Genomic DNA, 17,723 nt, shown 5'->3' on the forward strand with positions numbered 1-17,723 from the left:
TCAGCTTGGATAATTTTGAGCACATCTTCATAGGAGGATGAGTCAAGAATGGATGGTCAAACTGGAGACTACCCCGCTTTATATTGTTCAAGCGCGGACGCGATATAAATTATCCATACACTGTTTAGAGTCGGAACGCTAAAAAGTTTAGTTTGAGGGATAAAAGAAAATGGTTCATCATACAAATGGCAAACAAATGACAGACACATTATGTCAAAATACAACATTTTGATTCCAATAACTCACAATTAAATTTTAACATTAAATAATTTTTACTTACTAACAAACATTTTTAAATAACCATCTATTTTTGACAAGGTTGACAACGCTATGAACAGCTGGAAGTCATTGTGCTATTGATTTACACTACGTTTCCTAGCTTAAAACAAAAGATAACCACAATGATCACAAAACTATCTATCTACTTTCTCATCGTTTCTAGAAGAATGACGATCAAAATAAGTTACTAAATTTTCTAAAGAATATCCCAGGCTACGTTGATGAAGGAAATACACACAATATTGTCCACACACCATGGAATCTGTGCCCTGTAATTTCATATTATTGACTCTGAGCATTTCTTCTCATAAAGTCAATGATATCGTCTTAAAAAGGAAGCAATCCATACGAATCGAAATACTCCACACAACCATCACGGGGAAAGTAGACGTCTACCCAGTGGGTTCATGGGAGATGACTGTCGTCCGTGTTGATGACACAAGCTTGATGGTCTCGAGGTTTGCGATGAGACAATTCAACTTTAACGCACACGACAGGATTCCAAGAAGCAGTGAACGAACTGTGGTACAAAATGTAATAAAGTTCCCAGCTATCTGTTTTTGTGTTGGTTTTCTTCACATTTAATGATAAATGATCAATTCAATCCTGACTTTCACTTTGAAAATATCTGACAACTAACCGTTTCTTCGCTTTGTCTCTGCACTCTGAGCTAAGAGAACTTCGATGCGATGGATCTTTAGAGTCGTTAATGGAGGACAAGAATGTTCACTCAAGCCTTTATACCACTGATGCAACACGTCTTCTTCCGAGATGAGACTCCAAACTTCGTCCAGATATTCGTCCAGTTTTTCTTCTTGAATCATCATCAGTCATTTATCGTGTTGAATTTGACTGGGATAATCGTTTTGACATCCATAGCAATCTTTCTTATCAATTCCTTAATTTTTTCTGCCAGGCATGTAGCAAAACAGGAGACTAAATGTTCTTCTTGTTCTGCCCATCTGGACTTTATCACGATGTCATCTTTGTCTTTGTCTTCCGGTTCTACTTCCACGGTCTCCTTCTATTCTATGTCCAATTATTCTCCACTATGTAAAGAGGGATAACAATCTTCCATGACTTCTAATAGTCTAGAATTTCTTCTATTCTGGGAGTAGTGGATTTGCAAACTGAAGTTCCACACGAATCTGAGCAGATTTTATAGGGTGGAAATGTCCTTCGAATCTGCCTTGGACTGCAGTGAAATCAAAAGACCACAAAGCATGGCCTCCGGCATAATCGTCGTATGAAACGCCGTGACTCATTAAACCCCACAGTGTGAGGATCGTCGTCTGCTGGCAGGACTGTGTAGTTAAACGTGTTCTCACCCTCTGTATCAGGTTTCCCATACCACGCAAGCATCTAGATGAGTACTCTTAATCTCTTTTCCGTACGTCAATAGATTTTCCAGGTACGCTCGTTAAGGGTATCCATGCTACTGCTGACCAGTTTGTTATTCAAATACAAATCCACTTCACTGAACACGTAATGCATGAACTTGTTGACAGGGGCTACTCTACCATCGCCTCCTGGAGAGTGTTATCCTTTGATATCAAAGTCGATGGGAGCTGAATCCGTCAAAAAGGAGACAAGATGAAGATCGACCCACTGGGATTCTTGCATTGTCATCATAGTCGGTGGCATGGCAAACAGATCCAGTTCCGACTTTGAACAGGCGCAAGACACTCGGTGCATCATTTTTGTTTTTATGATTTAACAATCGAAACGTCTAAGTCTCGAGCAGTTCTTCTTTTCTTAGTCTTTCAAGCTTTAGGAATGTGAAGTCTTGTGAAGGTGTGCTTTCTTCAACGTCTTTTTCTGCCGTGTCCATGCTGTGGAGTAAGGGAAGTGGAAATGCCTGCCTAAGTAGAGTTCAGGGCATTTATAGGAGTTTCTCGTCGACCCAAAATGTCTTTGCCTGTTTGCAACAAGACATTTTTGCCTGCTCTCAAGAAAGCTTCTTTAGGGTTTTGTTTGTCAATGATGATATTTAGGAAAAATTCTTTGCCTTGCGTCTGTGCGGCATCGTTCAAGGCATGCAATCCGCGTGTCACCATCGGTTTCAACACGAGAGCAACCGAACGAAAGGCCGATTTTAACATATCTCCTAAACCGTGTCTTCGTTGTCGAGCGACGCATCGGTACACTGGATACATGACTTACAACTCATTAGAGAATGGTTTTCGAAAATGGAGTTTCACCGTGACTTTTCCTTTGGTGAATGGAATATTTTGTCCCAGATCTCCTTTTATAGTATTGTTGTCAGTGTCAAAATCCGACTTGCTGACGGACAGATAGTGAGAATTTACAAATCCGCGGTGAAAGTGAAAGGTGTTTCAAATTTCTTCGTCAGCGACCGTGGCAGAATCCACTTTGAAAGTAGTGACACGCAGTAACGGTACGGAGGTGAGTCTCAGCACGTTATACTCCACCACATCGGAGTACACAAAGATCAAATTCAGTCCTTGGTTCCGTTCTACCGGGGTACGAAATAATTTGACAAAAGAATCGTTGTCACAAATGACTGCTAATTCGCCTTTTTCTTCTACTTTCTTCCTCATCTACATGTCCCCGCCCAACATGTCATACAACTCGGGACAAAATAAAATAGACAACACTTTAACCTCCGGAAATTTTATCAGTAGGCGACGAGCTACTTTATGGTACTCAAGGGTAACACTTTTCTGGCACTCTCCAAAGCTTTAAGAAACACTGCATTAGATTTGGAATCAATGGTGTTTACCAAATGTTGACCACTAAAATAATAGCCTGGGGAAATGATCAAGTTATAGGTCCACTTTTGAGTTTGTTCTTTATGTGCTTTCATTTTATAATCTACATGGGTATTCAAGTACGTTTGCATTTGCTCGTCATGATCTTCGACCGTAAAAAAAAATTTGATTTAGAAAGACATTGAGGACTTGTGATTTCCACCAAAGAAAATTCCTAATAGGCTTCGTGATCGAATTGGATGGCCTGACGTAATTTGGCCGTGTAACAACACAAAGTGTTAGGGGGAAACACCTCCATGGAACTGTCACTGGGTAACGTCAAGTAAAATTTGTTATGGTTGTTCATAATTCCAGAGTTCAGTGGCTGTCCGAGAGGTCACTGAAAGTGAGAGGAGAGTCTCCGCCCAAAATGGGATTGTTGTTGTTTTGAGGTGGTGACGGACACTATACGCAAGATTCCCGTTGTTCCCTCTCGATGAGTACTTCAGGGAAGGATTGGGAAGAAGGTAACCGATGCAAGTGATCAATAAAATGGTCCACAATTGTTTTTCTCCTTGTTGCAAATTCAAATTGGCAATGGCCTCACTGATGACACAATGCACTACAAATACTTGGCAGAAAAAGACGATTTTGAGTTTTAGGTACACGTTCTCCACCCCACACCCACAAGGGTTGCTTTTGTAGATCTTGCAGAGAAGAACAGTGTGAAGGAGTGGTCGCTGCGGTAGTAGCGGTATCTGAGGCTGTGTGAAAGGGCATGATGGTCACTTCATTGTATAGTCGATGACTTGCGAAGCGTCGATCCAAGAATCAAAACTGAGTGGATATCCTTTCCAACGCACTTTGACTTCTTTGACACGTCGTTTTCCCACTTTACGGGTTCATCGTTCGAGAATGCTTTCAATGTCGAGACTTTTCAGTCGAGTTTTGGCAGCAAGATACAATTTCTGAACTAATCCGTATCTTGCAGGATGGGATGGATCGTAGTAAATGGTGGCTAACACCTTCTCCATTTTTTGTTAATAAGTCACCCACACTTCGCTGATGCTACTTTGGACGGGATGAAAGGGTGGTTTGGAAACGGATTTACGTGTCCGATGGGCTACGGGTGTAGAAGTCGAAGGTGGTGGAGGTGGTAATGCAATGGTTTTGTTCTTTTCTTTTTTCACTTCTGGTTTCCCTTCTTTCTTTTTCGCTTCTGTCAAATGAGCAGTGGACATCATCTTTTTAACATAAGCTTTCATTTCTTCTCGTTGGGTTGTGGGGGAAGGGGTCAACAAAGACGCTGAAATCTTACTAGGAATGGGATCTGCTAACGGCGTTTGAAAGACTTTTCATGCCTCTTCTTCCTCAGATTTTAGTCGGGTGGCGTCTGTCTTGACCTCTGTGGGTAGTGGTAGTGTGGGTGATGGACATTTCATCAAGTTCTTAAAATCTCTCAGAGTGGGTAGAGCTGTTTCATCTAAAGTTTTCTGGTGAAAGAGTTGTAGTCGTTGGAAGAGTTGACTGTACTTTTGCGATTTTTCAGCTTTGTACAAATCGTGGCGATCCATCAATGGCTGAAATTCGTAATGTACCTGGAACATTTCGGTCAAATTTGGATCGGGAGGCAAATGCCGGGTCCGTTGTTCTTGCCAACGATGGTATTCCATCCATCGTTTGTAAGGCACTAAAGCCAGTTTTCGTCATTCCATTTGACGTCAAGGGTCACGTCTGAGACCTTTGGACTTCAGAGGTCCTTTTTATCTTGCTCCCACGAGTCCTCCCAACATGGTTCCCAATACTCCTTTAAGCAAGGTTCCTAACAATAGATGCTAAATTCCTCCCCGTTGTATCAACATCTTCTTTTGATGAATGTGTATTTTCTTTTGAACCATTTGGCGAAGAACGTGACGATGTTTGCCTAAGCATTGCTTCTGGTGTTTTGACAAAGGTATCGTGCCTTTCAAGACGTTGAAATAACATTCGCACACGGTATTGATGACATCTTTGGAGACAGCTTGAATGAGTTTTTTTTTTTTTTTTTTTTTGCTTGGGTGGAGAAGCTTTGGAAAGGATAGACAACATGTCCCCATGTTTGACAGAACGAGGAGGCAGTCCTTTCATTTTCTTTCCTTTGGGCTAGAAGAGGGATAACTTTTTGGGGGTGGCATCTTTGGGTCTTCAGGAGCACAAAACACTGATACCCATACTTTGCCTCATGCCTTTTTTATACTGGAACGCGTTGCCACTGATTGTCTTTACGTCGTATCAACTTGATGACAGGAATCACACGTTGTGGAGGGGTTCGCAACGGACTAAATCGGAATACTTCTTGCTTGGACAAATTCAGTAAACTCTGTAACATACCCGATCTCTCTTGGACTTTAATTTTGAGAGCATGTACTTAGCGAGCAGCTGCCACTGCAGCTAAAGAAGAAGAGGGTGACACCACTACAGCATAAGTTCTTTCAGACGTACGTTTCCATGCTCTCATCACCTGAGGAAGAACAGGTGTCAAATGGGGTTGGACTGGCATCCCCAACAACGGAGAAGTGGAAGAATCTGAGGCTACTGGAGACGCGGTCATCGCAGCTGCAGGTCGTGGTTTGCGAATGTAAGATAGCGTCCTGGTCGAAGTGTCTCTCTTGCGAGCAGAAGCTTTGTTTTGAGGGCTTTTCTTTTATCAGGACTTTTCCTTTTTTTTATGTGGGCTTTTCTTTTTCTGAGGGTTGTGACCTGGTCTTGCCACCACTGCTCTTTTTCTTCTCGAGGCTTCGTTTAGAATCTTTGGGAGTTTTCTTTTCTTGGGGAGAACTTTGGGGGCCTTAGGATCCCACCTTAAGAGTGAGCGAATGATGACACCTCCTAGAGAACCGCTCCCGCCAGGTTTCAAAATAATTTGCTTTTTGGTTTGAGTGTCGATGGCAGAACCGGCCAGTTGTGTCAAGGCTACTTTGTTTCTGTCAAAAAAGCGTTCGGTTTGATGAGGAGTTTCAATGATGCCTTGAAGTAATTGAGGTGCTGTCACCGTGAACCATCGTAAGACTTCTTTGAGACAGGCTTCTAAGACACGAGCACGTATTTGTGGGTTTATTTCGCGACTGATGCCACACAAGGCACGAATCAATTTGACGGGAAGATGAGACTGAAGGTACGTCATGTTGACGCTGTGAGACAGGACCCAAATGTTCGAGGTTTTTATAGATTTTTTTTGGGTTAAGTCGACGACAGGGACGTGTACTGGACAGGACAGGCCCTCCGACTTGACACCAGTGGTAAAACAGATGTCTACGAAATCGCAAATACTCGGGGGTAGTGGGTTTCAAATCCACGAGTAAATAGGTGTGTGGAGTTTGAGTGGCATCGTCGTACGCATCAGTCAGCCAAGGCGTTCCTAACTGTTTGACTAAGACTTGCGCATGTCATTTATCTCTAGGACTTTTAAACAAGACCACGTAATGAGCATTGATACTGATGGTGAGATGGGATTTACTTTGTTGAAACAAATGTTGAGTGATGTAGATGACACTGGCATTACGATGAAGCCCTTTGCGCGTAAACCACAGATTAATTTCTTCTTCGTCTTCTCCTAACATTTCGTCGAAAATGACCAGATGGGTTAGACTGGGGTCAGACACGATTCCGTCGTTTTCGCTAGGAATGCCTACAACAAACACTCTTTGCAACACCACACGATTTGCTGAGGTTAACGATCGATCAAACAATGTCTATGTTCGATCAAACGTTTGAGAAATTCGATTTTGCGTCTACCGCTAGGCCCAGCAGTGAGCATGTTAAAGTGATGGCGAAAATACAAAGCCTCCCAACTGGCACGATCTAAGTGTTAGTCGATGACTTTGAAAGTGAAGGAAGAGGGAGCAGAGACAGCAGAGGTAGCCATAATGCAAGGACTTGTGACACGAAGGCAAACAAGACAAGAGTTTTTATACCTTTTCTCAGGACACGTCTGTTGCAAGTCAAAATGGAACAACATGAAAGACAAAAATGCATAAAAGCTAACAGGTTAAGTACAGCAATTATATACACATTAAAACGATCAAAGTGGAATATAAACAACTCTCTGTACAACATGTTTTTGGTAATCAAGATGTCCTAGGGACAGGGTGTATTGTTCTTACAGGTTCTACATAGGGTAATGTCACACAAGTGTCCTCCCAGAATGGTCTTTCAGGAATGTCCATGACAGTCCTTTCCTGAAGGGACCAATTGGCCTCGGTGACGGGTTCTTCTGGTACTGTCACTAACACAGGTTTAAAAGTGACTTTTTTCCTTGGACTTTGGAAGGAAGAAAGGATCACAACTCTTGAGGATAGTGGGCCACTTCTTGGGTCCTAGCCTCAAAACCCCAATTTTTCCAGTCACGTACATCTTTCCAATAAGGGTGTAAGTCACAAGCTACACACACATCGTCATTCACATCTTCGGTACCTAAAGGTTGACGAATCTTTTTTATCCAGTAGAGGTCGAAAAGTATCCAGACGAAAACGCAAGGTTTTGTGCAAAATGAGTGTCTCGAGGACATTTAAAGGAACCACTTTCTTGATTTATTGGGTGGTAAGTACTGTTCGTAAAGAGTCCACGAGGAATCGGCTGGTAAACGAAAGTCCAGAAAACATGTCACTAACACACATGTCACACGTCGAACCCAATTCAATGGACACAGTTCGCGTAATAAGTGTTGGTAATCGTCCACTGTTTGAATAGTGTCATTGATTTCCTTCCACGGAATATGTTGTATCACTTCTGATAAACATTGTGGCATGGTAGTTAGTTTTATACCTTTTTGTTGTCGGAGACAATACGTGTACTTTCTGCACAAGGATGATTTTATTCCAGTGGCGAATCTAAATGAGTTACCAAAATCTTTCAAACAATATAAACTTAGTGGAAGAGGAAACTTCTGAATGGTGCCTTATGATGTGCAAACATCATAAGGTACCGTTCAGAAGTTTCCTCTTCCACTCAGTTTACGTTGCGTTAAAGATTTTGGTAACTCTCTAACTCTTCTTCTTGAATTCATTGCAGTAAGTGTACCTTGTAGTACATATGATCAGGAGTAACAAACCAATCGTTTCGGCCCACGTCCAGTTTAACAATGTCTGACCATATGAACACTTTCATCTCAATCAGTCCTTTAATACCATTCAGGTATCAGGGGTTTAAACAATGGTGACATAATGGATGCAATTGTTATTTACGTTTCTTTTTAATCTTGACCAGTTCTCGGTAAATCCGTTCTCTCAACTCCACAGGCAAACCACGAATGTTCTCTTGTAAAGTATCCATGATCATGTCAGTGAGTATTATTGTATTTAAAATCTTCCTCTAGACCGGAAGTGGGGCCCCGAGTGGCCGAGTGGTCTAAGGCGTTCTCCGTTACGGATCGCTGCCATCTCACCTGTCTGCGTGGGTTAGAGTCTAGGATTCGGCCAATGTGGGTATGTGAGAAAGCTTGCCAGTAGCGTCTCGTGGGTCGGTGGTTCTTCCCGGGGTTTTCCCGGGTTCTTCCTGCACCATTAATACTGGCCGCCATGCATAGCCTATCGTGTGCTGAAAAATGTCCTTAAACCCAACAACAATAACAACAACTAGAGCGAAAGTAATGAACATAGTAATTTCTGACCACAGCCATTCAGGGTAACGGTCAAGAATGTCAATGAAATCTTCTGTTGTAAACAGCCTAAAGCGGAATAATAGGGTAATGCACACTTGATCCAGAAAAATCTATTCCGTTTGTTGACTTCTTTCACTTTCCTCTTGTCAATTTCTCGACATAAAAGTTCCACAGTCACCCATTCAGACTTTGCTCTAGCAAGTCCCTGCCAAACTTCCTTGTAGATCTTCTCTTGCAATTCGTTGGGTAATGCTTGAATATTATTTTTTAAATGGGGTTTAAATACATTTTTGGTGGTGTCCAACATTTGACTACTGGCCAGTCTGGTTTCTTAAACGACGTTGTATGATACTGTAATGGCTCGGTCCGACTAAAGGTAGGTAGTGACAATTCGGGGACCATCTAGCATGTTCCAGGTATGATGAATATTGTTGTTCCCACTGATGTAGCGACACACGGCAACTGAATCATTTGACTCTATCCCGTTCGCCCAAGTAGAAAAAATCCCGCTCTGGCTAATTCTTCTGGGGTCGGTACCCCCCCCCCCCCGATATTTAGGCCATTTTCCTTTGAACGATGGAAGACGATTTTCAAAGTCGCAGTATTCAGGGATACGCACAGGGAACGAATATTCGTCTTTCACAGGTTCGCTTCGATGAGGGTAGGGTGACATCGACGGGAATTTGATCAGTGATGGATGACATCCGTAGGGTGGTAGCCTTGAACGTTGACCTTCACAATGAAAACTAATAAAGAGTCATCGATAACGAGTGTCATCGCTTTCGCATATGTCAGGTATAACACGCACAACATCACTATCCATTGTTGGTGTAGTGGTAGTAATAGTAGTTGTAACAAAGTTCCCATGATGCGTTACTGCATCGCTCTCATTGCAAGGCACAGCATCGCACTCCTCCTCAGAGTCCGAAAACTTGAATTGTGCCTGTCTGAACTTCTTTTGTGCGTCTCTGAAAGAATTCATCTTTCTTACTTGGCAATGGTAGTCACGACGAACATATCTTGCATATTGTCCTTATTTTTATAGGGTGCGCTCACCAGTTATTATGTACTTTTGAGAGAGTGATGTATGTAAGTTGAAGTTGTTTGCATTTAAAATATGCACAATGAAGAGAATGGTGGCATTCCTCTATGCTACAATAATATAATGCGGATGATATTTCTTTGGATATTGGACTGTTGGAAACTGTACATGATTTAAACAAACTAATAATTAAAATGAATGCTCCCTTGTGCTAAAAAAATGAGCCTGAATTAGTCTAAAGTACACTATCTATAACAGCTATTAAAATAGGGAAAATGAATTTTGCCAGACTAGACATTACCAGCTTCTGGAAGTGCAATGGATGAATAACAAAATATGTCAAATGTAAAAAAAAGTTATTGGCTCTTTTTTATACAATTTAACTCTGAAGTTCAGGAAGTGAAAATGACCAAGTGGAGCTAGCACTTTTTTGAAAGGAGCACATCTGGAGTAAGGCAAAGCAGTATACTCTATAACCCCCATTACACTCATCAGTCATATACCAAAATAAAGGGAATTAAAGGTTCTTTGAATTATATCTAAGATATTTAAGGTCTTTTTAAAATGCCAGTATACCTAGTGAGGAAAGCCGAGGAAATTCTTTTTCTTTAAAACCCCAACCCTGTGCAAAATACAAAACTGTAGAGCGCCACCATACTGACCAATATCGACGTGAACGGACGGTAAAGTGAAGTGGTTCGGAAGTCGCACGCGCTTCTGGTACACAATTTGATACAGCTTTTCCAAGGTCGACTGACGATTTGGTGAGTAGTTAAACGTACAAACGTATGCCGTTCGTGAGTGGTCACTTTAAAGTTTCCATCCTGTCCAGACTGCAAGGCATCTTTCAGTACGCCAAAGTTCACTACTTGACTGGTGCGATAATTGAGAGTCAATCCTTTCACTTTACACTCGGCGTGCACCTCTCTTTGTGGGTCCCGTTATTCGTAGCTGTAATTTTTACGATCGCCCCTATCGAAACTTAGAATCTTGTCGTCGGGGTGTTCGTCTGTCCAGACTCCTAAACGGTCTCCTTCGATGTTAGGGTGTTGGTGATCCGGCCGATCGATGTAGATGCAACTGTCGTTGTCAAAATACAAGACGCAATCACTTAACAGTTCTAAAGCTTCGTACAATTTTAAGCGATCATGGGCTGCCATGTAAACCACAATGATGACATTTCCAAATTCGTCGGCTGCTACAAAGTCCAGATCTTCTTCGTAATTGACTACGATCAAATCCTCACGAACGACATCCACGTGTTTCATGAATTTGGTTTTGTCGTGAATCATCTGGAAGTACCGGGAAGGTTCTGTCAAATACTCTGTCTTGGGCAAACATGGTCGTTTTGCCATTTTGCCCCACAAGCAATTTAACATCACTTTGGCAAACGATCGCCTACCTTCGTTTTCTGGATGTGGTCTAAAGTGATGCCTTCCTGATCCCAGTATTTCTCCTTTAATGTCTTTTGCTCTTCGGGAGTGTCGTACCAGGAAGGATACCCACTGGCTTCTTGTTTTAGTTTCAAAAAGGCATACACGTATTCTGCAAAAACGTCTTTCTGAGTCTCGTCTCCCTTGTAGTATTTTTGTGTCTTGTGAAAGTGGTAAATTTAGTACACTTCTAACAGTTGGTATCCCATGTCAAGAGCTTTAAACAATTCCACGCTGACCCACGTTCCCGTAAAGGCACTTTCTTCCAGGGTGTGCTGACATGGTTGGTCTTGGTTACACGTTTCGGCATAAGTATGGAACAAAGGAAGGATCAGTTTTCCTTGGTAAAGGTGAGGTAGCACGGGATGGTACAAGTTGGTGAGAGGCAAAACTTTTCACTTGATCAAGCCTTCGTATTGTCGAATGTTCTCCAGGACAATGTGTTCATTCAGCAATTGCGGTTGCCCTGTAGGAAAGTGACAATATTTGCACACTAGGGATACAGTGAACACACGTCCAAGTATTTGATTTCTTTTCCTTTCTCTTCGTCATCGTGGTACAACAAACAGGTGTCATTCGTCCGTCCTCCGTACAAACTGTCCCTCGGGTTCAGTGGGTCCATCAACTTGTAACTTTCTACGATGCGTTTAAACACGGGATTGGTTTTCAAACGGTGATAGAACTCGTGTTGACACATTCCCACGACTTCGTATCCTTGCTGTTCTAAATTCAAGCGTCGCAGATAAGTGGTCTGGTAAACGTCTTCCATGGTTCGTTGTAAAAACTGATTTTTTTGTGTCACGTTGAGGGTAACAGAGGGAACATCCGTGAAATAAGCAACCGTTAAACTCGTACACGATCCTGGGGTTTTCTAAGTAGCAGCCATCCAATGAATACGTTCCGATGGTCATTTCGCCTCCTCCGTTGCGGGCATGTTGAAACCATTTGTCTTCTTTGTCGCAGAAGTAATGTAACCATCGTAGGGCTATGACCGAGTACTGACGCCTGACAAAGTTGGTTGTTTCAGAACTCGTGACAGCAAGGGTGTTTTCGGGCATGGATCGTTGACAGTACACTAAGGATCATGCTTTAGCAATGGTGCACGCTTTTTTCAAAGGATCGGTCCCTACGTATTCCATGAACAGTTCTGGAAATTTTCCACAGCAACGCCGTAAAATGTCCACGTCGGAACGACAATACTTTAACATTTCTTCCTGAAAGTCGAAAGGGTCCGAGGCATGGGCCTGGTACCAAGAACAGAAAGCTTCTAGTTGTTCGGTGCGCACGTAATCGTGAGCCTCAGGCAAATGGAGTAGAACGGCATGTTGATTGGCTTCGATTTTGAAAACTTACTGAATGTAGCCTGTGGTCATTTCTGTCATTCGAAACGTTTTAGGCATTCGATTCAAATGCGTGGCCAAGTAGCTCATCGAATCTTTAAACTGTACTTGTCCCACTTGCATGGAAATGATTTTGCCTCCGTTCAAAGTCACTTTAGGACGTTCGGTGCCTTGTTCCGTATAGTATCTCAAAATAAACTGTCCATCTTGTTCCGAGAAATTGTGAGCCATCACTGGGGCAAGACGACGACAAACTCCGTAGCGTTCAATGTCCTCTTGGTTCCACGTCTCGTCCATAGGGTCTAAGATCCAATGAGCAAAATCAGCTAGAGTGTTTGGTCTCCGAAAGATATTTCCACCTCCTCCAGGAATCTTACTGCAGAGAGGGCAATGACAAGTGATAGGTTCTAGAATGCAATTTTCGCATTCTCGATGAGCCACGCAGAAATTAGGAATGTGAATGCCCGTCTCTTGCATGCATTCGAAAGCGAAAAAGATGAAATTGCCTTGGCATCATTGGTCAGTATGACTTGTCCACAAGTAGGACATAATCTCTGGAGTTGACAAGCACATTTTTGCTGTGAACCTTGCGTCTTCAGATGTTGTTGGTAACAGGCAGGGCTGACAAAAAGTGCGCTGACAAGCAGAACTATGTACTCGTTCTTGTCCTTTGTCCAGACAGGGTTGAAAGGCCAAACATCCTGATCATTTCGATCCACAATGCTTGTGCTGCTCTCGATTGTTATAGCCATGGTCACATTTCTCACAGTAATAACCTTATCCCAACAATGCAGCGATACTGGTAATGGTATCAGAATGTTAATCGTGATAATAGACGTGAATGTATTTTTCGTCTTGGAAATCTTTGCCTCGAAACAACCAAGGTCCGCGCACTTCTTGAGGGTGCTCTTAGAAGGTGTAGCGTGGAACTAGGACATCTTGCATTTTTTTCTCCATTTCAGGAATGCCATGGGGTGTGTCTTTTTGGACAGGCCAACTTGTTGTAACAGAAGTTCTGCTTCACTTCCTTGTTTGGCTCGGTTCGATTTTTGAATGTTCTCCAAGGCCTTTTTCCACTCTGCCGTGTCGTTCTTGTCGGCATACGTTCGTCCTGCGACGATAGCCCTGGCTAAACACATCTGGTCTTGAGAGTTGTTAATTTGGACTAAGCTCCTTTCGGTGCTGAGAAGGTCGCCCATAAATAATAATTTTCTGCGTTGTCCGGTCACACTGGGGAGAGATACGTGGGTCAGAAACAGTGTCGCTTTTCCATCGGTGATATGAAACGTGTCGTTGGATTGTTGCACATGTTGAATCTTGTCGATGACTTTGGAAGGTGTCAATTCTGCTTGGTTTCTAAACTCGATCCAAACGGGGGATTTGAGACTCTTCTGATGAATGGAAAGTCTCAAGCGATCGTCTTCTTTGGCTTGACATTGGCGATTCAGAGTGGTTAACAAAGATTCCCAAACCTCTGTAATGAAACCTTCTGCTTTCGCCAGTGGTACGTTGGACTTGAAATCTTTAAACTTCACCGTCTAAGTGTAAGATGTGGTTCTAAATTTTTCAGGGTTTACTAATGGTGGTGAAGTTTGGCTAGGTGTAGATTCTCTGGGCCAAAGTCACTGGCATGAATTTGTGCCAAGACTTCAGCTTCTATACGAGGCGATACATCACGTTTCTGCCTCTTACTTTCTTCTCGTTTCTTCATTAATGTATGCGATCGTTTCATCTTGACTGCAAAAATTGACTACATTTTAAACGCCATGGGTTACTTTATATCCATGGCAGACCAGCGTATATATAAAGGGTGTGTGACTTCCCTTCCAATATTCATTTCATTCTCAAACCGCGCAGAACGACGGAAGAGCCTACACAGATCCAACTTTTGATCAGAGCTTTGCGAGGTGCCATAAGAAAACTTTCTTCAGACAAGCCAACGGACTACTCACTCTCCTTTCGAGATAAAAGTCAAGATACTCGCTATATCTGTAAGAAGAAAGGACATTGGTGTTCAGAGTGTCCAGACCGTCAAAAAAGCGAAACAGGTGCTAGACGATACAAAAGTCAAGATACCTGCTATCATTTTCAAGAAAAAGGACATTGGTCTTCAGATTGCTATAAGAAACAACAGGAGCAAGGAGAAGAAAAGAGGGGTACAGAACAGGAAGTAGAGGTACCCTCCCCAAAGGAAGAACTCAGACACGTTCAGAAACAGAAGCATGAGAAGAAAAGAAGAAAGGAGAAAGAGAGGAAGAAGAGGAGGAAAACCTTGTGAGAGTGAAGAAATAAAAAAAGAGAGAGAATGAAGACGGACAAAGAAGAAGCCTCTGAACTTTTTAAAGTGTTGTGCTGTGTTGTGAATTGGATTGTAAAATTTGTACCAGAATAGACCAGGCATAAACCGTAAGTGTCTCTTGGTTTTGATTTTTAGAATAAGAGCCTACACTCACGCACTCACTCAAGCATTCACACACGTACAACATGGGTACAAGTTTTTTTTATATAGTTTTATTTTGATGTTGGCAATCTGCTTCAACTGTCTTAAGCCTATGTCACTGCCAAGGCCAACTTCTGGACTGCCTCCTGTGATGATCATTTGGTAGAAATCACTAGGGGTGGTACTGCAGACGTAGCAACAGGATTGGGTTGTTTAGCTCAGGAAGGTCCTTTTCTCTTGGGCCGTGATAAAGACGTCTGACGCATTTGTTTCAGACTCGTTAATTTTGCAAAAATGTCTAAAAGTACCGCAACCGTTTGACTTTCACCATTTTCTCTTAGACCTTGTTTCTGCGCTGATACTTCTTCTTCTTCCTGTCGTTCCCTTCTTGCCTCTTCTTCTTGCTGTTTTTGTTGAAGAAGAAAAGCTTGTTCTGCTTCCTTTTGCTGCTGTAAAAATTTATCCGATTCTTATTTCTGACTCTGTTCAAAATCCTCGATGTGTGGTAAACAGACCCAATATTCCCAATGTTCAATTTCCCATTGTCCCTAAACAGTTCCGGGGGGTGGTCTGTAATGTATTTTCCCATTGTCCCTATAAATCTTGTCCCTAAACAGTCCCAGGTAGGGTCTGCAATCTATTTTCGCATTTTCTCTGAATCATCCCACTTCACTACTTTTACACAATTTTGGTCGTAGAAGCTGACGCTGTAGCGGATATCCCGCAGCAGGAATTGCATGTAGATTCTCTATCACTTGTACATAGCCTTGAGGATTAATATATCTAGCTTTTAATCTCAATTTAGGTAGATCCTCACCAGTAGTTTTAAAGTCTTGAATTTGTGCTGACAATGCCGTTGTCGTTTCAGAAATCTTTTACGTTTGTTCCAAAATTGGTTTAAATATTAGTAATTCTGTATCTTCTGCAAATTCCACTGTTGTATTTGTTGCTTGATAGAATTACCGACGGTGAGATATTTTCTAATTACCTCTAGTCATTTAATTTAGATGTACGATATTCCATAGTCCGTGCATAATCGCTCATATTCTTATTGATATAATGATAATTGAATTACAGAGCATTGCTCACATTTTGTCTAATTCCCAGCACAGTCACACATTCACTACAACAATCACTACGACCAAAAAATTACTTTAAGGCCGGAGAAGTTATCACCCCTTGCTTGATTCACTTCACAAACAATAGCAAACGCCGGCGACTAAAATAACTTAAAACTTGGCCTGGTTCTCACGGCCAGTCAGTCAGCCAATGACCTGTAACCGACGCGTGGGAAAAATGTGGTATTTGTGAATAATACCGAGAACCGCATCGTTTCGCTTGCTGAATTATACACGCAACTGATTTCACTTACAGTTGGTTTTTGTTTTCACATAGCAGCAGGTAGTCCTACGAGTCAGAGGCGTAGCTATGATATTTTGCGCCCGGGGACGAACTATAAAATTGGCGCCCCAGCCCCCTCCCCGTTTAATCACATTTTTGAATATTACCCTTGTTTACTTATTATAATGTAACGTTGTAAGCCTCATTTTGGCGCCCCTGTACCTTGGCGCCCGGGGACATATGTACCCCCCTGCCCCCCCCCCCCCACCCCCCGCTACGCCTCTGCTACGAGTTAGACCTTGACGCTGATATTTATGTTTTGGGCGTCAGGGTCTTAGAATGACAACAAATTTGCGTCTTCCACGGATTTAACATACGGTTTAATTTCAATGTTCATGTCTACAAATTGAATTAATTTACGGAATTATCCGGCAGTTACTGAACAGGATGAAAAACGCCATTATGTTGTCTGATGGAAATAGACTATCCCATAGTGTACGTAATATGGCGCCGTGTTAGTATGGAAAGTCCGTTAAGCATGAAAGATGAAGTGGATTCTAGTATTAATGCCATTCTGGTCACAGTCAGGTTAGAAATTATAAATCAATGATTCAGTTGACTTAGTTCTGTGCACTTTTTGTCACATTAAACGATTTCTTTTTTGAAATCGTTGGGGAGGGGGCTACAAACAGACGGGGATGTAGAGTCAGACTAAAGTCAGACTTTACTTACTCTGGTGTCTTTTCTCTAATAAATTCAAATTCTTGCAAAAGAAATGGACTTGTTTTAAAATTTCGTTGGTCTACATTTCAGTTGACAGGAAAACGATGAAAGCTGGGAATTCCGATATCGGGTTAAGTTAAAATATTATTCTTTAACTAAACGAATATAAAAAGATATTATGCCTACTGGAACTGTAAAGTAATGCTTCGTTTCGTTCAAGAAACTTATCCGCCACATGAACTTACTTAAACATTCTTCGGAATACATCGACTACCGTCACATTGCAACAAATTCAAATGTATGTCAACGGAACATGAAAATGCATCCATTTGCAGGTATCATATTTTCATTCCGCCAGGATAAAGTCAGCACAGTAAGTAAATTAATTGCATATAAATTAGTGGATTAGTATCGATACATGTTGCCAAATGTGTGAGATATTCCCGAAACTTTGACTACTCGTCCCGATGTCAACGTCAATAACTGATTCGAGTTCCAAACAGTCTGTAGAAATGTTTATACACAGTAGCGCAGCACACTAGCGGACACATACGCGTAGAATCAGTGATTTTACATACACACACACACACACACACACACACACCAAAACGAGGCAGTAGGATTCGCCCTCCCAGCTGCTAAACACCAGTTGATCAAAACAAAGTAGAAAACTCAATCGATACGCTTGTAAGCTGTCAATATTCAGATAAATTAAAGATACCCATGAAATTTAATTATTTTTTTTTTATATACTAATGCTTGTTATGCTTCCAAAC

This window comes from Sinohyriopsis cumingii, chromosome 10 (genome assembly GCF_028554795.1).
Source record: "Sinohyriopsis cumingii isolate HCF-2022 chromosome 10, ASM2855479v2, whole genome shotgun sequence".
NCBI classification, from domain to species: domain Eukaryota; kingdom Metazoa; phylum Mollusca; class Bivalvia; order Unionida; family Unionidae; genus Sinohyriopsis; species Sinohyriopsis cumingii.